Raw genomic sequence first — 23,907 nt, 5'->3', positions numbered from 1 at the left:
CTGCCTCTACTACCTACAGGCAGTGAGTTCAAGACCCCCACCACTCTCTGGGTGAAAAATTTCTCCTCAGCTCCCCGCTAATCATTCTATCAATTACTTGAAATCTATGCCCCCTGGTCACTGACCCCTCTGCTAAGGGAAAAAGGTCCTCCCTATCCACTCTATCTAGTCCCATCATAATTTTATATACCTCAATTAAATCTCCCCTCAGCCTCCTTTGTTCCAAAGAAAACAACCCCAGCCTATCCAATATTTTCTCATAGCTAAAATTCTCCAACCCTGGCAACATCCTCGTAAATCTCCTCTGTACCCTTTCTAGTGCAATCACATCTTTCCTGTAATGTAGTGACCAGAACTGTATGCAGTACTCGAGCTATGGCCTAACCAATGTTTTATACCGTTCTAGCATAACCTCCCTGCTCTTATAGTCTATGCCTCGTCTAATAAAGGAAAATATCCTGTAGCCTTTTTAACCACATTATTTACTTGCCCCGCTACCTTCAGGGATCTGTGGACATGTACTCCAAGGTCCCTCTCTTCCTCTACACCTCTCAGTATCCTCCCATTTATTGTGTACTCTCTTGCCTTGTTTGCCCTCCCCAAACACATTACCTCACACTTTTCTGGATTGAATTCCATTTGCCACTTTTCTGCCCACCTGACCAGTCCATTGATATCTTCCTGCAGTCTACAGCTTTCCTCCTCACTATCAACCACACGGCCAATTTTTGTATCATCTGCAAACTTCTTGATCAAGCCCTCCATATTCAAGTCCAAATCATTTATATATACCACAAAAAGCAAGGGACCTAGTACTGAGCCTTGCGGAACCCCACTGGAAACAGCCTTCCAGTTGCAAAAACACGCGTCAATCATACCCTTTGCTTCCTGCCACTGAGCCAATTTTGGATCCAAGTAGCCATTTCCCCTTGGACCCCATGGGCTTTTACTTTTTTGATCAGTCTGCCATTGTCAAAAGCCTTGCTAAAATCCATGTACACTATATCAAACGTGTTACCCTCATCGACCCTCCTTGTTACCACCTCAAAAAATTCAATCAAGTTAGTCAGACACGACCTTCCCTTAACAAATCCACGCTGACTGTCCGTGCCTTTCTAAATGACAATTTATGCTGTCCCTCAGAATTGATTCCAATAATTTGCCCACCACTGAGGTTAGACTGATCAGCCTATAATTACTCAGTCTATCTCTTTCTCCCTTTTAAACAATGGTGCAATGTTAGCAGTGCTCCAATCCTCTGGCACCATGCCTGATACATATGAGATGGGGGTTTTTGAAAAGAGAGGAACAGTGCCTGAGGGGAGAGAGGCAATGACAATGTTAGCTAGCACATGTGCCAGGAAGGATAATTGAGTGAACGGGAGTTCAGTGGAGAGGGAACTGAGGGAGCAGGAGGGGGAGCCCAGTAGATGAGATGAACTTGGCGAGGAAGAGGGAGATGGGGGAAAATGAGGTGTGTAAATGCAAAGTGGGAAAATGTGGAGTGTAAATCCACATTCGACCATTCAGCAGCATAACTCAATTGCCACCAAGCAGCCTCTGAATTGTATTTTTTTGTAGTTGTTATGTTCAGATTATCCCATAGAGCAGTCTATCATTAGGACTCATTAGTGTCCATAATGTATCAAGGAAATTGCAACTGTGATTAAGACTGACCAGCTCAATCAATTAGGAAACATCTACAAAGATCTAAAATTACAAACAATGTTCAGTGTAAATCAGTGTAGGAAGTAGTGATAGTGTTCAATAAGAGACTTCTAAAGGAGTTTTGCAATTAATGTTCAGCTGTATGTAATGGCCTTTTATGAAGTCATTTTGAGAGAGAGCAGTTCATGAATGAAAATGCAGGCCAGAAGTAATGGATTTACACAGCCACACTGTTATTCCTTTCCGGAAAAAAATAATAATCATCCTGCTGTTTCCTATTGTGTTGAGCCACAAAAACTCTGAGACCATGACATACCCTAATGCATTAAGCGAGCAGTGCATGACAGCAAACGTTCTCATGTCAGTCATGGTAATGCAATTTATCTGTAGACTGAATTCACAAACTGATATTTCTATGAGCAGATCTGCTGTAGTTTGTATGTTTCCCTTAGTCCAGTAAAAATTTCTAACTACAATTTATTCCTTGCTTCTACCCTCTGAGATTTCTCCCTCTCTTTAGTTCCCATATTCTTAACCAAGGATGGATAGGCAACATGTTCCCAAGATGTTGTCAATGATGCTTTGTTTCCAGCCACTGGAAGGTGCATGAGAGGAGTTGTGATTGACACAATCTCTTATTTTCTCACAGGCATCAGCTGCTTAAAACATCTCTGTGGCCCATCACTTAACCACACCAATGTTCTAGGCAGCCTTAAATTTATTTTCACAGATATTTCTCTAATCTTATATGTGGGTCAGAAAAAGGTACACTGTAACTTTAAATAATGGAAATAAGGCATATATGTAAAACAAAGTCAATCAAATGACATATTACTATGCATGCGCATCCAAAAATATGACAGATCGCATTATAATGCATCTCAGTTTACAGTTTCTGATTATTCAGTTGCAAGGATTTAAAATCTTTGTTGCTGCAGAGTTTATTTAATTAAAACAAAGCTGTTTGCCATATAGAAGATAGTGAGCAATTATTTTGGTTCTCTGTTTCAGAACTTTATCTGTGCTAAGGTTTAACATTCCAAAGTGGCATTTCTTTTGTTAAAAGTGACTGTCCATAGCAACACATTAACTACCAGTATTGTCTAGGGAAGCATGAAACCAGGGATCAAATAACATTCATACATTGATATGACATGCTCATAACCACTTTGATGTATAGAAATGTCAGGTTTGACAGGTTCAGTCGTAAAACATTAAAGCTGATTTTGGGATAAAATACTGTCTAACTTAATCGGGTTTGCTTTTAAGTAATGCTTAAATATTTAAATTGAGGTTTAACCCTTTCTGTATGTGAAGGGAATTAAAAGTGGCTAGCCAAACTCTGTGAAAAAACAAAGGAATTTTCTGAAATTTTTAATTCCCAATGGTGAACACTTTCTACAAATCTCAGTAATTATTTCAATTACTTGATTCTTTCTATATCTGTCATCATCTATATTATATCGACATAATAATACACTTGATTCCACTTAAGAGAATAGAAATGAGAAAATCCAAAACCATTTTATAGCTCCAATTTTGCACAAACAGCAAAATGAGGGATAGAATCATAGAATCATAGAAGTTACAACATGGAAACAGGCCCTTCGGCCCAACATGTCCATGTCGCCCAGTTTATACCACTAAGCTAGTCCCAATTGCCTGCACTTGGCCCATATCCCTCGATACCCATCTTCCCCATGTAACTGTCCAAATGCTTTTTAAAAGACAAAATTGTACCCGCCTCTACTACTGCCTCTGGCAGCTCGTTCCAGACACTCACCACCCTTTGAGTGAAAAAATTGCCCCTCTGGATCCTTTTGTATCTCTCCCCTCTCACCTTAAATCTGTGCCCCCTCGTTATAGACTCCCCTACCTTTGGGAAAAGATTTTGACTTTCGACCTTATCTATGCCCCTCATTATTTTATAGACTTCTATAAGATCACCCCGAAACCTCCTACTCTCCAGGGAATAAAGTCCCAGTCTGTCTAACCTCTCCCTGTAAGTCAAACCATCAAGTCCCGGTAGCATCCTAGTAAATCTTTTCTGCACTCTTTCTAGTTTAATAATATCCTTTCTATAATAGGGTGACCAGAACTGTACACAGTACTCCAAGTGTGGCCTCACCAATGCCCTGTACAACTTCAACAAGACATCCCAACTCCTGCATTCAATGTTCTGACCAATGAAACCAAGCATGCTGAATGCCTTCTTCACCACCCTATCCACCTGTGACTCCACTTTCAAGGAGCTATGAATCTGTACTCCTAGATCTCTTTGTTCGATAACTCTCCCCAACGCCCTACCATTAACGGAGTAGGTCCTGGCCCGATTCGATCTACCAAAATGCATCACCTCACATTTATCTAAATTAAACTCCATCTGCCATTCATCGGCCCACTGGCCCAATTTATCAAGATCCCGTTGCAATCCTAGATAACCTTCTTCACTGTCCACAATGCCACCAATCTTGGTGTCATCTGCAAACTTACTAACCATGCCTCCTAAATTCTCATCCAAATCATTAATATAAATAACAAATAACAGCGGACCCAGCACCGATCCCTGAGGCACACCGCTGGACACAGGCATCCAGTTTGAAAAACAACCCTCGACAACCACCCTCTGTCTTCTGTCGTCAAGCCAATTTTGTATCCAATTGGCTACCTCACCTTGGATCCCATGAGATTTAACCTTATGTAACAACCTACCATGCGGTACCTTGTCAAATGCTTTGCTGAAGTCCATGTAGACCACGTCTACTGCACAGCCCTCATCTATCTTCTTGGTTACCCCTTCAAAAAACTCAATCAAATTCGTGAGACATGATTTTCCTCTCACAAAACCATGCTGACTGTTCCTAATTAGTCCCTGCCTCTCCAAATGCCTGTAGATCCTGTCCCTCAGAATACCCTCTAACAACTTACCCACTACAGATGTCAGGCTCACTGGTCTGTAGTTCCCAGGCTTTTCCCTGCCGCCCTTCTTAAACAAAGGCACAACATTTGCTACCCTCCAATCTTCAGGCACCTCACCTGTAGCGGTGGATGATTCAAATATCTCTGCTAGGGGACCCGCAATTTCCTCCCTAACCTCCCATAACGTCCTGGGATACATTTCATCAGGTCCCGGAGATTTATCTACCTTGATGCGCGTTAAGACTTCCAGCACCTCCCTCTCTGTAATATGTACACTCCTCAAGACATCACTATTTATTTCCCCAAGTTCCCTAACATCCATGCCTTTCTCAACCGTAAATACCGATGTGAAATATTCATTCAGGATCTCACCCATCTCTTGTGGTTCCGCACATAGATGACCTTGTTGATCCTTAAGAGGCCCTACTCTCTCCCTAGTTACCCTTTTGCCCTTTATGTATTTGTAGAAGCTCTTTGGATTCACCTTTGCCTGATCTGCCAAAGCAATCTCATATCCCCTTTTTGCCCTCCTGATTTCTCTCTTAACTCTACTCCGGCAATCTCTATACTCTTCAAGGGATCCACTTGATCCCAGCTGCCTATGCATGTCATATGCCTCCTTCTTATTTTTGACTAGTGCCTCAATCTCCCGAGTCATCCAAGGTTCCCTCCTTCTACCAGCCTTGCCCTTCACTTTATAAGGAATGTGCTTACCCTGAACCCTGGTTAACACACTTTTGAAAGCCTCCCACTTACCAGACGTCCCTTTGCCTGCCAACAGACTCTCCCAATCAACTTCTGAAAGTTCCTGTCTAATACCATCAAAATTGGCCTTTCCCCAATTTAGAATTTTAACTTTTGGGCCAGACCTATCCTTCTCCATAGCTATCTTAAAACTAATGGAATTATGATCACTGGTCCTAAAGTGATCCCTCACTAACACTTCTGTCACCTGCCCTTCCTTATTTCCCAAGAGGAGGTCAAGTTTTGCCCCCTCTCTAGTCGGGCCATCCACATACTGATGCATTGCCAATGGGACAGGCATACCAGTATTGGTAGCAAGGAGGGTTAGTCTTACAAAATTTTGAAAGGTTAACCATTGGCCTTCATTTTAATAGGCTTTCTAGACATGCAAATGGTTGCAAGAAGTCTAGCCATTAGCACAATTGACTGGAGAGTTAAAAATGCAACCGAGCAGCAGCTTTTAAAGTGCTGCTGCTTGCTTTTAAAGGGACGGTGCATTTTTGATGTGGCAAAATTGTTTTGTCTTTGCAATAACTATAGGTTACTGTTTCCATAGTTGGTAGAAAAGTGTACCTGAGGAAATGTGTGAACATAGGATTAATGGGAAATCTCACCATTTACCAAGGATGCCTTGGAGGCCCTGCTGCAAGAGGTGCATCAGAGAAGGGCAGCACTCTTTGGAGCAGAAGGACAACTTGTTATGAAAGCAGAGGTGTAATCTGCTTGGATGGAGGTAGCACCGAGAATGAAAATAGTCTTTCAGGTCTATAGAAAGAAGCTTTTTGATTTCAGGAGGAGTGCAAAAGATTTTCATAAATTATTTTATGATTGGGACATGGCTTGCATGGCACAAACCAGAATCGTGAGCTACAGTACTCTCAGGAAGCATGCAAAAGATGGAGTGCTCAAAATTCTGGGTGTCCTGTTCCACCAGTGAATGTTCAGCGGAATGGATCTCCCAATTGTCCATTCTCAAAGACACAGACCCTGTTCCAGATAGCAGGAACTGTCATCCAGGCATACCATCAAGCTCTACATCATTTCACACAGTAAATTACCAGGCAAGCACTAATTGAAGGTATGCTTTGGAGTTCGCATTCCAACATATATTCTTTCTGTTTCTATAGGTATAAGCTAAGAACATGCCACAGGTTCCAGAGTCGCACATGAAGCTATCACTTTACTGCACCTGCGTAACTCACTCCACCCACTGCAACCACCAGCACAGGTATGTACATCCCTGGGGATCTAGACAGTTTGTGCAGAGCATGAATGAGTAGCAGTGTCATATTTCAGGGTTTTAGACAATGCCACCACAGGCCCTTGGTGGAATATATATTAAAAGTGCTACTGTTGAGTTAAATTTAGCTTTCAAGGGGTTGAAGTGATAGGGCACCAGGGCTTTCAGCTGTAAATTAGTTTTCAGATGTAGCGTCTGGACCAGTGTGCTGGAGACAATAAGATATAATTTAACATTTCAGTGATCATTCAGCTCTATTCGTTACAACCCAGCAAGGGTCATTGCCAAGTTAAGCTGGTAGATTCTGCACTGGGCAGAGGGGGAGTGGGGGTGGCAGGGTAGACAGTTTAACTGAAAGCTGACATTTGAGACAGGCTTTGAGACATGTGAGAAGGATGGAATACAGGAGAGAAGAATTAGAAAATTAGCTTTAAGTCAAGCGAGATGACAAACAGAAGTGGGTAACATATGTGTCCATTATTTTCTATGTTATTATGTGAAGCCAAGTTCTAGCGGTGGAAAAAAATGAATCCAATCGTAATGGTTGTTCTGCACATTCACCTGATGGGAAATAAAGCAGTTTAATGATTTATATCAAGTCTCGTCTCACCAGGTGTTCACTCAATCTACTTTTGGACGGATTGAAGAAATACACATGCGAAAGATATAAGTATCTGGTCCAGATAACAAGGAGATTTTATTGTTTCATTTCTGAGTTATGCTATCATAGAAACATAGAAAATAGGAGCAAGAGTAGGGCATTTGGCCCTTCGAGCCTGCTCCGCCATTCAAAATGATCATGGCTGATCGTCTAACTCAGTACCCTGTTCCCGCTTTTTCCCCACATCCCTTGATCCCTTTAGCATTAAGAAATATATCTATCTCCTTCTTGAATACATCTAATGACTTGGCTTTCACTGCCTTCTGTGGTAGAGAATTCCACAGGTTCACCACCCTCTGAGTGAAGAAATTTCTCCTCATCTTGGTTCTAAATGGCATACCCCGTATCCTAAGACTGTGACCCCTGGTTCTGGACTCACCAACCATCGGGAACATCCTCCCTGCATCTAGTCTGTCTAGTCTTGTCAAAATTTTATATGTTTCGATGAGATCACCTCTCATTCTTCTAAACTCTAGTGAATATAGGCCTAGTCGACACAATCTCTCCTCATACATCATTCCTGCCATGTGTTTAATTGTTCTGCCATTTCTTTTTTCCCCATTATAATTTCCCCTATTTCTGACTATAAAGGACCTACATTTGTTTTCACTAATCTTTTTCTCTTGACATATTTATAGAAGCTTTTACAGTCAGTTTTTATGTTCCCTGCTAGTTTACTCCCATTCTCTATTTTTCCCCTCTTAATTAATCTCTTTGTCCTCCTTTGCTGAATTCTGAACTGCTCCCAATCCTCAGGCTTGCTGCTTTTTCTGGCAATTTTATATGTCTCCTCTTTGGATCTAATATTATCCCTAATTTCTTTTGTAAGCTACGGTTGAGCCACCTTTCCTGTTTTATTTTTGCGCCAGACAGGAATGAATAATTATTGTAATTCCTGCACACATTCTTTAAATATTAGCCATTGCCTATCCACCGTCATCCTTTTTAGTAAAGTTCCCCAATCTATCATAGCCAACTCGCACCTGACACTTTCGTAATTTCCTTTATTTAGATTCAGGACTCTAGTTTCGGATTCAACTACTTCACTCTCCATCTTAATGAGGAATTCTATCATGTTATGGTCGCTCTTCTCTAAGGGACCCCACACAACAAGATTGTTAATTAATCCTTTCTCATTGCACAACACCCAGTCTAGGATCGCCTGTTCTCTAGTTGGTTCCTCAATGTATTGGTCTAGAAATCCATCACGTACACACTCCAGGAATTCCTCCCCCACAGTATTATTGCTAATTTGGTTTGACCAATCCATATGTAGATTAAAGTCACCCATGATTATAGTTGTACCCTTCTTGCATGCATCTCTAATTTCCTGTTTAATGCCCTCCGCTACATCTCCACTACTGTTTGGGGGCCTATAGACAGCCCCCACCAACGTTTTCTGCCCCTTGGTGTTTCTTAGCTCCACCCATACAGATTCCACATCGTGATTTTCTGAGCCAATATCCTTCCTCACTATTGGATTGATTTCCTCCTTTACTAACAATGCTACCCCACCTCCTTTCCCTTTTTGCCTGTCCTTCCTAAATATTGAATACCCCTGGATGTACAGTCCCCATCCTTGGTCACCCTGCAGCCATGTGTCATACAAGTAGATAAAGGGCAATGTGAGTAAGATTCTAAATAAGCTAATCTAAATAAGCTCACCTTGAATTATTGTGCAAGGTCAGCTCATTTACTCGCGGGTGCACTCTGCACCTAAGGAGCAACAATCCTGGCAGCACTGCACCAGTACTGTATTATTGACCCCCTGTTTGTCATGGGTCAGAGTGGGCTGGGATGGTCTGATACCACTGTACTGGTCCTTGTCTGACTGACTACTTGTAGTATTGGTTCTTTATTTTCTTGCAAAGTTTCCAAAGTTACCTTTTTTCATTGACCATTTGATCTCATGAGATTATGAAAATATTTTTGACGTCTGCAATTTTTCTTTTTTGCTCCCAGACCGGCCAGTTCTGAATGCCGGTAGGAGTATTTTTGATTGCTGGGCCAACTCGTCTTCCTGAATCTCCTGAAAAACCTGCCGACATAGTGGATAGCATTCAAGAATGGGAATGAGGGCTGATTTTTCTCCCCCTTAGACCAGGGACACTGAGGCTCCTTCTAGCCCTATTGCTACCCTGGCTGAGACTAACTAATTCAGCTCTGACTAGGGATTAAACCTGTGATTTCCTGATCTGTATGGCTCAAGTTCCACATCATCACATTTAATCGCCGGGCCATAAGAGGGGGTTTTGGAATTCTCTTATGCATAAAAGTATGTTCATTCTCAGGAAATCCTGATTTACTGACCGTGGCTCAGACTACCAATAAATAATAACCAGTGTAACCATTTTGTAAAGAAAAAGTTGCCACAGCTTGAAATAAACATCAGAACAAAGGCAAAATGCCAAAGAAATAGCTATAAAAATGGAGCATTTTGTGGCCATAATGATGAGAAATGACAGTGTTGGGTAATGGAACATTTTTCCACTTTCGCATCAAGGGACTGATTCCCCAATCAAGTTACAGCAAGTTACATCGACACTACAGCACAGAAACGGGCCATTCAGCCCAACTGGTCTTTGCCGGCATTTATGCTCGACACGACCCTCTTCCCTCCCTACTTCATCTAACCCAATCAGGATACCCTTCTATTACTTTCTCCCTTATATGCTTATCTAGATTCCCCTTAAATGTATCTGTGCTATTCGCCTCAACTACTCCTTGTGGTAGCGCGTTCCACATTCTTACCACTCTTTGGGTAAAGAAGTTTCTCCTGAATTCCCTATTGGATTTATTAGCGACTATTTTATTTTTATGATCTCTAGTTTTGGACTCCCCCACAAGTGGAAACATTTTCTCTACGTCTATCCTGTCACACCTTATCATTATCTTAAAGACCTCCATCAGGTCACCCCTCATCCTTCTCTTTTCTAGAGAAAAAAGTCCCAGCCTGTTCAGCCTTTCCTGATAAGGATATCCTCTCAGTTCTAGTATCATCTTTGTGAATCTTTTTGCACCCTCTCCAATGCATCTATATCCTTTCTATAATATGGAGACTAGAGCTGTGCACAATACTGTGCACAATTGTGGTCTAACCAAGGTTCTATACAAGTTTAACATAACTTCTTTGCTTTTCAATTCTATCCCTCTAGAAATGAACCCTAGTGCTTGATTTGCCCTTGTCCTTCTAGGTGGTAGAGGTCATGGGTTTGGGAGGTGCTGTTGAAGAAGCCTTGGCGAGTTGCTGCAGTGCATCCTGTGGATGGTACACACTGCAGCCACAGTGTGCCAGTGGTGGAGGGAGTGAATGTTTAGGGTGGTGGATGGGGTGCCAATCAAGCGGGCCGCTTTGTCCTGGATGGTGTTGAGCTTCTTGAGTGTTGTTGGAGCTGCACTCATCCAGGCAAGTGGAGAGTATTCCATCACACTCCTGACTTGTGCCTTGTAGATGATGGAAAGGCTTTGGAGAGTCAGGAGGTGAGTCACTCGCTGCAGAATACCCAGCCTCTGACCTGCTCTTGTAGCCACAGTATTTATATGGCTGGTCCAGTTAAGTCTCTGGTCAATGGTGACCCCCAGGATGTTGATGGTGGGGGATTCAGCGATGGTAATGTCGTTGAATGTCAAGGGGAGGTGGTTAGATTCTTTCTTGTTGGAGATGGTGATTGCCTGGCATTTGTCTGGCACGAATATTACTTGCCACTTAGGAGCCCAAGCCTGGATGTTGTCCAGGTCTTGCTGTATGCGGGCACGGACTGCTTCGTTATCTGAGGGGTTGCAAATGGAACTGAACACTGTGCAATCATCAGCGAACATCCCCATTTCTGACCTTATGATGGAGGGATTGAAGCAGCTGACGATGGTTGAGCCTAGGACACTGCCCTGAGGAACTCCTGCAGCAATGTCCTGGGGCCGAGATGATTGGCCTCCAACAACCACTACCATCTTCCTTTGTGCTAGGTTTGACTCCAGCCACTGGAGAGTTTTCCCCCTGATTCCCATTGAGTAGAATAGGCCTATTCTCTCTGCAGTTTAGAAGAATGAGAGGTGATCTCATTGAAACATATAAGATTATTAGGGGGCTTGACAGGGTAGATGCTGAGAGATTGTTTCCCCTGGCTAGAGAGTCTAGAACTCGGGGGCATAGTCGCAGGATAAGGGGTCGGCCTTTCAAAACTGAGATGAGGAGGAATTTCTTCACTCAGAGGGTTATGAATCTTTGGAATTCTCTAGCCCAGAGGGCTGTGGATGCAGAGTCATTGAATATATTCAAGGCTGAGATGGATAGATTTTTGGACTCTAGGGGAATCAAGGGACATGAGGATAGGGCGGGAAAGTGGAGTTGAGGTCAAAGATCAACCATGATCTGATTGAATGGCGGAGTAAGCTGTGTGGCCTACTCCTGCTCCTATTTCTCATGTTCTTATGTTCTTATCTACGTAACTGAAGTCCCTCATCCCTGGAAACATTCTAATAAATCTCTCTGAGGCCTTCACAAGCTTCCTAAAATGCGGCACCCAGAATTAGACACAATACTCAAGTTGTGGATGAACCAGTTTAAAGGTTTAACATAACTTCCTTGCTTTTGTACTCTATGCTTCTATTTATAAAGCCCAGGATCCCATATGCTTTTTTAACCGCTTTCTCAACCTGTCCTGCCATCTTCAAAGATTTGTGCACATATACCCCCAGGTCTCTCTGTTTCTGCACCCCCTTTAAAATTATACCGTTTAGTTCATATTGTCTCTCCTCATTCTTCCTGCCAAAATGTATCACTTCACACTCCTCTGTGTTAAATGTCATCTGCCATGTGTCCACCCATTCCACCAGCCTGTCTATGTCCTCTTGAAGTCTATTACTATCCTCCTCACTGTTTACTACACTTCCAGGTTTTGTGTCATCTGCAAATTTTGAAATTGTGCCTTGTACACCCAAGTCCAAGTCATTAATATGTATCAAAAAAATATTGCAGAGATGGGGCCAAAATACAAATTTTTCTAAAAGCCAGAACAATTTTTGTTCCATCCCGCAATGTGGTCACTTATCTTTTGGGGGTGGAGGGGCAGTAATGAGTGCCCCTTCTTAACAAATTCTGCTTTGATCACTGTTGTAAATGCATCGATTCCCCTTGATTTGCACCTCACTTTTTGACTGCTCGCTTAAATGGAACAATGTTCTTTTGGAGTAAATAATGTTGCACAAGATTAAAGTATCGGTGAGCTAAGATTGGTGCCCACCTAAATTGTGCACGACTGACCCCCATGAATCCTCTAGGTCAGTTCTCACTGGATATGCAGGGGTAATTCTGTATTCCTGCTGGGGAATCTTGCCTGCCGAGAGACCATATCAGAAACCTGGGTGCATAACGCCCGTGATTCTCCAACCATTCTGTACGATTTAGATGGGTAGAACTCGTGCAGCACAGCATTTGTAGCACCGCCACACTCAAATCAGGAAATCTACTCTGCCATGTCCACAAGAACTGAGAAACCATGGGAGTGCATTTCCTCGGGGATTTCCTGCTCGTCTGCCGTGACTTTGGCAGAATAGCTGCAGAAACCCCAGAAAAATGACATAAATGTCACTTACGCCATGATGATCAGGAAAACGCCCACGGAAATTCACTCCCATTTTAATCTAAGTTGGATCCATAGCTGAAGTGACACAAAACTGCTTCATCATCAGACTGCTTTTCTGATGAGTTTAATTTCCTCCAGTTAAACACTGGAAAGATGAAAAGACTGAAGCCATCATCTTTGGCCCCCACCACAAACTCCATACCCTCACCAAAAATTCCATCCCCCTCCCTGTCTAGGCCCCAACTTCTGGAATTCTCTCCCTAAATCCCTCCAGCATCATCCTCTCCTCCTTTAAGGCCCTCCTTAAAACCCACCTCTTTGACTAAGCTTTTGGTCACCAAACTTAATATCTCTTCTTCTTTGTCTCAGCATCCAATTTTGTCTGATTTCTCCTCTGTTAAGTGGCTTGGGACATTTATCTACATTAAAGGTGCTATGTAAATGCAAGTCATTGTTGTTTGTGTTGTTTAAGTTGTTTCAAGGAGATAACATTGGAAATTTTGGAGCTAGAATTCACAGAGGGAATGGGGGAATGGAAGAGAGGTCACAATCCTCCTCCAAGCACAGAACTAGTACCATCTTTTGCTTAGTAATCTTTCTCCACTACTCACTAACTTGCTCATTAACACACAAGCATGCCTGTACCACAGCAACATGACACACAATATATTGCTGTGTAAGCTGTATCTGAAGCAGTGTCTTAATGGCAGCATTCAAAAGTATGTTCTTCATCTGCCTCTATACACAGTCAGAAAGTTCCAGGCACAGTTTGCATTGGTAGCAACGAATCAATCACCTCACAACCTCCTATGTTCCTCACAGGAACATTCATAAGCAACAACACAGGTACATTCGATCTGGGGGATCCGAGTAATAAGTTTCAGAAGGGAACACTGGGTGAAATACTGACCATGAGTGGGGAGAAACAAGTGGAGGTGACAGCAGAAAAACAGGAACCTGCTGCTTGACTAGTAAGCTCAGGTTATTCCTCAGTTGTTGTGTCCAGGATTTATATCCTCATGGGCCTGTATACAAATGAATGCAGCAATCTGAGCACCAATGTTTCATGTAGTCATTTAAAAGTGTGCAAAGTACCTTGCAAGGACCGGCTGCAACTGCAGAGGATATGTGTGCAATGGTACATCACCATTTAACAGAGCTCCAGTGCACTATGGAGAGTGTAGTAACTCCATGATCGTCTACAGTGGACGCCCCTCCCCACCCTGATTGAGGTCCTAAGCCCAGTCACAGTTTCTCTCCTGATTACTCTGACTGCAACTATGGACACCTTGGACTCCAATGTGCAGAAATCTCTCTTGCTCATACGCTTCAACAGCAAATTGAGCAAATCTTGAGGCATGTTTTCACAGACCTCATTGCTGCCCAACAGTCAGTTCTCACCCAGATCACTGGACATGCTCAGGGAATGCCCAGTAGCTAGGATATGGTAGGAGCTGACACAGATGAGGGAACAGCCTCTCACAGCGACACAACGTCTGTCCCACTCACCTGCCCTGCTCAAATGAACCAGATGTGCCAGAAATTATGTAGGACCAGGCAGCCACTGCAGCATCAGATGTGGCACCGGTAGTTGTAGGGCCATCTCATGACCCAGCATAAGGAAATACAAGACCACCTCTATCCCCAGGAACTTTCTAATTTGATAGTGACTGTATTTATATAGGAAGGAAGGCAGTCGTTTTTGGGAAGGGATGGCTGTGGTGGGTGAGTGCGGTGGTGGTACTGGGACATTGTAAACAAAGATAACAACAGTACTCACTGGGATTAACAACTCCCAGAGGAAATGGTGCCTAGCTTGAGAGAAAGCATCAGCGCTGGAGAGGAAAACCTTGGCCTGGGGAAAACACTGGATGTCAAGGGCTGCATAAGAAGATACAATGGCCTGGGCCAATTGGAATACACTGCTTTTCATTTCAGTTTTACATAGTTACAGATTTAGGAAATGTGTACTTTGTGACTGATGTTCTCTGATATTCATCACTAACAAGACACCCTTCTGGAAAGAATGTTTTTTGATAGATAACTATACAAAACAAGAATGCTCACATTCAGTTCTTTGCAGTTTTTTTTAATTAACTATATAATTTGTGACATCTAACTGATGGGATGTCAAATTGTTCATGACTGGAAAATAATGCTTCACATGAAAAATTAATAATTTTGCAAAATTGCAAAACTAACATTCTAAAATTAGGGAGGCAGTAGATTAAAAGGACATGCTAACCGCACCATATAATTTAATTATAATTATGGAGCAATTGCCATTTATTAATACAGCAATTATATCAAGAATGCTGGATATTTTATTAAGACATTAATTACATGATGGCATTTAGCTTTTCTCTTACAAATATGTTTATATTGCGAAAGCTGATGTGAACAAAGCAGTGATAGCAATGTTATGTGATTCCTTTAAAAGTAATTTTCAGTCGAACCAGATATCAGCAAACCAGCCTTCATCTGCAGCAGCTTCAGTGGACAAGTTGCTAGAATATCAGGTGGAAAGATCAGGCTCAAGATCTAATTGTTCAAATTACAATTAAAATATTAGCAGGCACATCTCAGGAAATGAATGAACAAAATGCATATCTCCCCACCATCAATGGTTAATCAATCTCATCAGCTCCAAGGTTGCTGCAACATTGCCTACAAATCATGTAATAGCTACAAGAGATCAGCGGCTTTTTTCAGTTTCTTTACAAAATAACCTCAGTAGCCATGTCAAAACTGGACCAACCCACAGTCCAGCATCCTGCGTCAAACTGATGCACACAGGAGGTGAGTCATAGAATGATGAGTATCAATTAAATTTACGTGCAGGCTGGACAATCATCACATAAAATGTTACAAAGTAAAGCACAAAATATTTCATGCTGAACAGTCTGTTCCTTGCGTCATAGTTGATAGGTTTGATGTGTACTGCAACAGGTCAATAGATTTCTAATTAACCATACTTGTGATTCAATTGACATTATTACAATCTTACTGACTAGAAATCTGAGTAACTATTGCAAAACCTAAAGCTGTGTTAACTTTTAATGCTACCATCCTCTCCATTATGACAGTATAACAGTTAATTAAAATCTGAATAAAATAAGCTATTTTCTTTCAAATTCATTGCAATTTAGTCCTCTTAACATTTGTAAACTCCTATTATGAATGCTCTTTTGAACAAATTTCCCGTTTTATCACATAATTACAATGCACCATCAGAGTGGTGAACTCACTTCTACCCAGATCGTGTGTATTATAATGAAGTAATGAAATCATATACTGTACAAAAGATCAAGGTAATAATAAAGGATACCACAAAGGAATAAAAAGAAGAGCTAAATCAGGAAGTAGTGATGAGGCAATGCCAAGCTTGGATTTCAAAAGCCTGATTGTAGGAGGAAGGAAAGAATGAGAGAGGCAAGGTGTTCCATGGTTTTGTGGCCTTGGGAAAGAATCAGTTAGTGTAGGAGATTGTGTAATGAATCTTTGCAGATAAGTGGTAAGTTCAAAGGACGTTGACCATTGATGACAAGAAAGGTTACGACAGGGAGAGATTGCAACCTATTGTGGGAGCGGTGTTAGATAGAAAATTCCAGGATAATGATGCAGCAATGATGAAGTAATGGCAATATAGGTCCAAGTCAGGATAATATATGACTTGGAGGGGAACTTGGAGATGATGATATTCCCACATCATTGTTGCTCTTGCACAGGGTCCAAAGTCAATTTTGAGGACTGTGAGGGCCACTCCCATCTGACTGTATAGTATTTGCCCCCACCTATGGGATGATGATATTGGTTGATAGATATGATTCCATGACTATGACTGTCAGGCTGTTGTCGATAGGTCTGCCTGATTTTCTTCTTATTACTGAACTTCGTATTGAGTGTTTACAACTGAGTGGTTTGCTAAGCCACTTCAGAGGGCATTAAGAGTCAACCACACAGTGTGGAATAGAGTCATATGTAGGCCAAATCGAATAGAGATAGGAGGCTCCCTTCCCTGAAGGGCAATAGTGAACCAATTGGGTTTTTATGACAATCCTTTCATGATTATTTTTCTGGTGCTAGCTCACAAATTACCAGAATTATTGAATTTAATTTCACAACTTGCCACAATGGGATTTGAACTCATGACCTGAGGGTTGCTAGACCAGTACCGTGGCCAGTAGACTACTGTACCTATTTTATAGTGAGTTAAGAGTTGCTGACAGGGAAAGAGATATTTGTCAGAAAAAAGGAAACCATAATTCTAGAAGGCAGCCTAGACAATGGAGGAAATGTGGAGGAAATAGTTAAAGGAAGAATGTTGGTAGGTAAAGATGGACTAAGGATGAAACCATCAACAGTAAGCAGTGGAAACTGTTGGCTCAACTTGTGAGAAGCATGGAGAAACTGTAGTGTAAATTTTGCAATGGTCTTTGCATTGGGTAACTTTACCCCTTTTGCCAATGATCGACATGACTCCAATATGGTACAGTGGAGCTTTATTAAGTTTCACACAAGGTTCAGCACTATGCACGCTTAAGCAGTAGTCAACAGTGCAAAACAAGAGCTATAGCACGCGTCCCCACTTCGTACAGGAGTCTTGACAGTAACCCCACCTGGGGTCTCTTCTGTCGTTACCATTGTAGGTTCTTGGCCTTACCTCACGTGGGGTTTCCTCTTACCCCACCTGGGGTTTCCTCTCCTCCTGTCCCTTAATTCCTTTTATAGGTCTCTGACTCGTAGGCCTCTGACCTTTTTGGATCCGGATCCTCTTCTCCTCAGGGTACCTGGTTTCTCTCCAGGGTCAACCCTCACTCCCGTTCATGTTCTCTACAACCCGACTCTCGTATGGGGTCTCTCTTTTATGCCACTATTGAGGGTGGTAACAGGGGCTATTATTGACACCCTGTGGAGATCTTTCTAAAAGGTATGGTGGCCAATTGGGTGTCGAGTATCTTTCAGACAAAGGAAGAAGAGTCGGCCTACTCCTTATCTCTCTTTGATGGGCAGGCGGTGATGGAGCAGCCCCCCCCCCCCCCCCAATGCCATACCCCTCTAATTGACGAATCACCAGTTGCTTCCATTCCCATGGGACTGGCCCCTCATCTTATCCTGTTGTGTTTCTCTCAAGGCCACTTTTAGCAACTTCCAGATCTATTATCTTATACTCCTGTCTGGGTCCCAGGCTGGTAACTCCATCACTCCATTGTCTCATTTGGACAGTTAGGTTCTTATTTCATGGGCATGGCTGAGTACCTTGTTAATGTAGCTATGGTTGCAGCTTGTGTACTGTGCTGGCAATTTCATATTTTCATTCGTTTTATTAAGCGATTTTTAAGGGTTTTTATAACGCTTGACAGATTCTAAGTTATGTGGTTGATTACTATATACTTGCTTAATTAGTACTGAAGAGAAAAATGTGCTCATATAAGGATAGCAAAAGGTACATATCGTAAATGATTGTGGTACAATGGGTCAAGGTACATGTGTGACTACAGCAATACATTGGTTAACAATTATCTGATATATATTTGATTAATACAAAAGATGAATTACACAAACTGCATATTTGATACAGATTCAACAGGTGACGGTATAATCTTACGTTTGCTAGTTGTGCAAGTGAGTAGGTGTAAATGGGGATTGGGGAATCAGGTATTGGCAGAAAAAAACATCGACATAGAACAAGACAAATTGTCTGTTCTACCCCAGTTGCAGCCAGGGACAGTCAAAGGACAGTCTCTACTTAACAAGAACTTTACCTGAGTGGCCAATCTGCCCAATTCACAAACAGTCCTGTCTACACATGCACAATGCAGTGAACCAATTAATTATTCCTACCACTGCACACTGTTCTATATTAATTATGATGGATGCCAACTCAATAATCTCCATGCTTCCCCTCCCCAGCTACCGCCTTCCTTCCCATAGAAATATAAGCCTGGATTTCAATTCCCGGAAAGCTTTCCGTCCGGGATTCCCCATGGAAGGCCCAGCCGATTTTAACGGCAGGGAACAGCCATACAACAGCTGCCCGCCTGAAACGTGCATAAAGAGGCAGCTGGCCAGTTGCTGGCAAGTGACAATTGAGAATCCCGGAGACCACCCACTGGCACTCAGTTAAGTGGTGGTGGGGTGGGGGGGTGTCAGTCGGAATGGGATCCTGGGTGGCAGAGACCCAGATTTTCCTTGTGAAACCCAGAGGAATATTCCTGCTCCTCCTGGCCCCACAATGAAAAGTTATTTACTTACCTTTTGGGACCTCTGGGTGTCCAGCAAGTTTCCCTGGTCGGAGCGATCACAGCGGTTGCTCTGGCCAGTAGGCTGTTAAAATTGCTTCCTGACTCTTTTTTGAGTGCTAGGACCTCAATTAGCATATATTAATGAGGCATCCGCCTGAGTCAGGTGAAAGCCTCACCCACCTGGCATTAAAATTGCTGTATGCTGGTATAGGAGCCGGAAAAAGAGTGGCTCAATTTTAACTCTTGGTCTGCCTTATAGTCATTATAAAAATCATAAACCTCTAGGGGTGTTGCTGATGAATTGATAAGAAAATCAACATGGAATAAATATGAAAAAGATTTTTTTCTGTACCCATTCAAATTTTTAAAATCTGAAAATGCATTATGTAAGAACTATTTCAATCTTTCTTGCTTTCACACACGCCAATTGGTGCTGTACTGTACCTCAGAAGATAATTAACAGGTGACTATTAGTAACAGAATTGGATCCTTGGGGTATCAAAAGGATGATGCGGTGAAGTACAAGCATTATATTATAGGCAAGAGAAAATTCATTGATTTTTGAATGATAAATTTACATTTGCAAGCTTATTATTTTCTAGTGAGGCACTGAATTATTAATTGCCATGGAAAATGTTACAGTCTACATTACCAGTAATGATTGATCTCTACAGAAGGGGAGAAATTACATTGAATTTAAAATACTGTCTTCAAGATAAGTTAATTTTATGAGTACTTTCAACAACAACAGTTTGCATTTATACAATATCCTTAATACAAAGAACATCCCGAGATGGTTCAAAGTTAGGCATAAGGAAAATGGTCACTGAGCCAGGAAGAGAGCGGTTAGGAAGGCTTGGTTGAAGAGATGGGTTTTGGGAAGACTTTTAAATGAGGAGCAATGTAATTTATACCTTCATGTATTTAGTTGTTGTTTTAAATGAGGTTGATGGGCAAATTAGGAAAAATAAACTAGTCACTTACTTGTTTTTATACTCTAGTGATTCGGATAGCCAGTATTGGGTTGCAAATAATTCAAGAAATTGCAAATTATTTTGCCTCTGTTAGAAAGCTGCATCTTCCACAGCTTGCTTGATATCTATGATGGAAATAAGAATCACTTGAATAATGCACTTGTGTACTAATATCTTATTCTAACTTTATCTTAATATTAATGAGCTGATTACTTGATGTCTTCATAAATCAGGGCAAGGGTGCTGAAATAAACTTTTGACAAGGTACAAGATAAGCCCCATTGTGCTGATACACTTTAAAACAATTGTCCTGTAAATTTCATACCCTATTAGTTAAGGAACAAACTATTGAGTTCCTCAGAGAGCATGTTACATGATTTTTTCCATACTTGGCAATTGTAGTTTCAGGAGGTCAGCTGATATATAGCATGCACCATTTTTGATTTCAAAGATATCTCAGATAAAAAATGAAGAGTTCATGTTTTATTTTGTTTTTGGTATTTTATACATAAGAAGAACCAAATTCTAATTAACACAACTGCTTCTAATAATGGCTTCCCTGAGAGTTTTCATCTGCAGCAATTTTCTATTGATACAGCAAAGTGAAGAAGTGGCGGAGCTTACAAACAGCAAGTCCTGGTATGTTCTGTGAATAGCCAGTCTTGCTGTTAAGCATAAGAATTTCTAGAGGTCATTCACACTGGTTCATGCTAGAAGCTGTGGCCCGCTAGCTTGAACCTCTTCAACTAACAGTGATGGATCTGGTAATCTGCATGTACTTAAAGCTCAGGCTTTTCACATAGGCACAGACATTCATATTGGAGGCCATACAGCCCATTCTCCCTGGCCTGCTCTCCTTGGGGACCTACTGTGCTCAATAACAAAAAGGGAACTCTCCTCTGACTTGCTTCCCCTAGAAAAATGTTAATACTTCCATCAAAGGATTGGACCATTCTGTGGTCTATTCTACTCTTTCCAGGGATAATTTTTTCCCACAAGTTTCCTATTTCCAAAATGTCAAAAGTCACACTGCCTGTCCCTGTAAGCTGCTGCAAGATCTTAAATCCAGAAGCAGCGTGCGACAATAGGTCACAATGAAAGCGAGCCATTTGCCATGCTTGGGGCTCATACCACAATACTAAAATTAGGATAACTGCAGAAATTCATGCAGATTCAAAGAAGAAATGGGTGAGATTTGTGCTTCTTCCAACAGGCTCAGGCTTATTCCCCATTAGAAAATCTAGGTTAGTGTTTTTCAGTACAGAACGTTTATTCTTTCTGCGTATGTAGTACCCATTTGACAAAAGAGGGGTACCAGTAGCTGAGTATATGAATTACACTAATTCAGACCCTCAGGTGAAAACAATATGACAATAATGGAAATTTGTTCTCTCCAGGAGTAAACAGAGGAGTAGGACTGTGGAAGGTTAAATAGTTGGGCTGGGACGCAATGATTTTAAATATGGCCGTATTCATAGGGAGATGGAGAATGATGACCTAGTTTAACCTGGATTATGTTTTATCTTTAATGGAAGTCCAATGTCTTCCGATCACCATGTAACCTTTGTGTACCCGTGTATATAAATCAAGATTAGGACTGGTTTATGTCTATGTCCATTTACTAGAATTACATATGCTGCCTTTTCTTTCTTTTATGACCCCAGTGTTCCTGTCTATATCAATCAATTCATGTACTGTCAATAAAAAAGTGAAAAAAATAATAGGAAAGAGTTATGCAGGACTAAAAACAAAAATGAGAAAATTGAAATGAATGGAAACAGAGGGCAAGGGACATTTTATTCTTGAAGCCAAGGGACAAGCAACGTATTTTACTTGTGTTGTAGCTGACTGTGACATCGAGGGAGATGTAACCCATGTCAAGCAGTAACTATGGGGACGGGTTTCCACAGTGGTTCTCTTGTTCGCCTGCCCTTGTCTTCAGTGGAGGAGCTACGGAATCCCTGGAAAAATGGCGCCCAACAGATGAGTTGGGAGAAACCGGTGGAATTCTCCCCCATGTGTTTCCATAGTTAACAAAAACCAACAGTATTGCTGGGTTTATTCTTTTGTTTTTACTGGCACAGGTTCATCTCAAAATGTTGCCTTGTTTGGAATAGTCATCTTTATTTCTCATACCATAACAAAATTTGCACATTTTTCTTCACTCATGTAATCACAAAGAATTCCTTTGCCTGAATGTACCATTTCTTCATTTCACTGGCATTTTCTTGTTTTTACTGGCATTCAAACATTTTATTAGGATGGATGTTTACTCGCTAAAATACTAATCTTGCTGCTGTAAGATATTGTGGAATTATATTATATTCCACTCCTGTCTTCTTTTCCCATGTTGTCCTGTGCTAAAAATTAGGGAGATGACCTGGAATTTCCTAATCTATTAGGAATAACAACGTAAGTTATTTGTTGCAGCAAGTGATTATTTATCGCTCAGGCGCCAGCATTTTCACTGCCTCAGTTTTGCTTTTTGGCGGTATTTCTGCAAGATTCCACTCCTGGTGATTGTGACAACAGTGACTGCGCTTTAAAAAGTAATTAATTGGCTGTAAAGCGCTTTGGGACGTCCTGAGGTCATTAAAGGCACTATATAAATGCAAACTCAGGACTACAGGCATGCTAAACAGCGGAAGCAACATACTATAAATAGAGCTAAGCGATTCCACAACCAACGGATCAAATCAAAGCTTTGCAGTCCTGCCACATCCAGTCGTGAATGGTGGTGGACAATTAAACAACTAACGGGAGGAGGAGACTCTGCAAAAATCCCCATCCTCAATGATGGCAGAGTCCAGCACGTGAGTGCAAAAGACAAGGCTGAAGAGTTTGCAACCATCTTCAGCCAGAATTACCCAGTGGATTAGCCATCTCGGCCTCCTCCCAATATCCCCTCCATCACAGAAGCCAGTCTTCAGCCAATTCGATTCACTCCACGTGATATCAAGAAACGGCTGAGTGCACTGGATACAGCAAAGGCTATGGGCTCCGACAACATCCCAGCTGTAGTGCTGAAGACTTGTGCTCCAGAACTAGCTGCGCCTCTAGCCAAGCTGTTCCAGTACAGCTACAACACTGGCATCTACCCGACAATGTGGAAAATTGCCCAGGTATGTCCTGTCCACAAAAAGCAGGACAAATCCAATCCAGCCAATTACCGCCGCATCAGTCTACTCTCAATCATCAGCAAAGTGATGGACGGTGTCGTCGACAGTGCTATCAAGCGGCACTTACTCACCAATAATCTGCTCACCGATGCTCAGTTTGGGTTCCGCCAGGACCACTCGGCTCCAGATCTCAGTACAGCCTTAGTCCAAACATGGACAAAAGAGCTGAATTCCAGAGGTGAGGTGAGAGTGACTGCCCTTGACATCAAGGCAGCATTTGACCGAGTGTGGCACCAAGGAGCCCTAGTAAAATTGAAGTCAGTGGGAATCGGGGGGAAAACTCTCCAGTGGCTGGAGTCATACCTAGCACAAAGGAAGATGGTAGTGGTTGTTGGAGGCCAATCATCTCAGCCCCAGGACATTGCTGCAGGAGTTCCTCAGGGCAGTGTCCTAGGCCCAACCATCTTCAGCTGCTTCATCAATGACCTTCCCTCCATCATAAGGTCAGAAATGGGGATGTTCAGCTGATGATTGCACAGTGTTCAGTTCCATTCGCAACCCCTCAAATAATGAAGCGGTCCGAGCCCGTATGCAGCAGGACCTGGACAACATCCAGGCTTGGACTGATAAGTGGCAAGTAACATTCGCGCCAGACAAGTGCCAGGCAATGACCATCTCCAACAAGAGAGAGTCTTAACACCTCCCCTTGACATTCAACGGCATTACCATCGCCGAATCCCCCACCATCAACATCC

The sequence above is a fragment of the Heptranchias perlo genome, chromosome 6 (assembly GCF_035084215.1).
Source record: "Heptranchias perlo isolate sHepPer1 chromosome 6, sHepPer1.hap1, whole genome shotgun sequence".
In the NCBI taxonomy this organism is placed as follows: Eukaryota; Metazoa; Chordata; class Chondrichthyes; order Hexanchiformes; family Hexanchidae; genus Heptranchias; species Heptranchias perlo.
The sequence above is the reverse complement of the archived record's forward strand: the minus strand, read 5'-3'. Positions refer to the sequence as shown.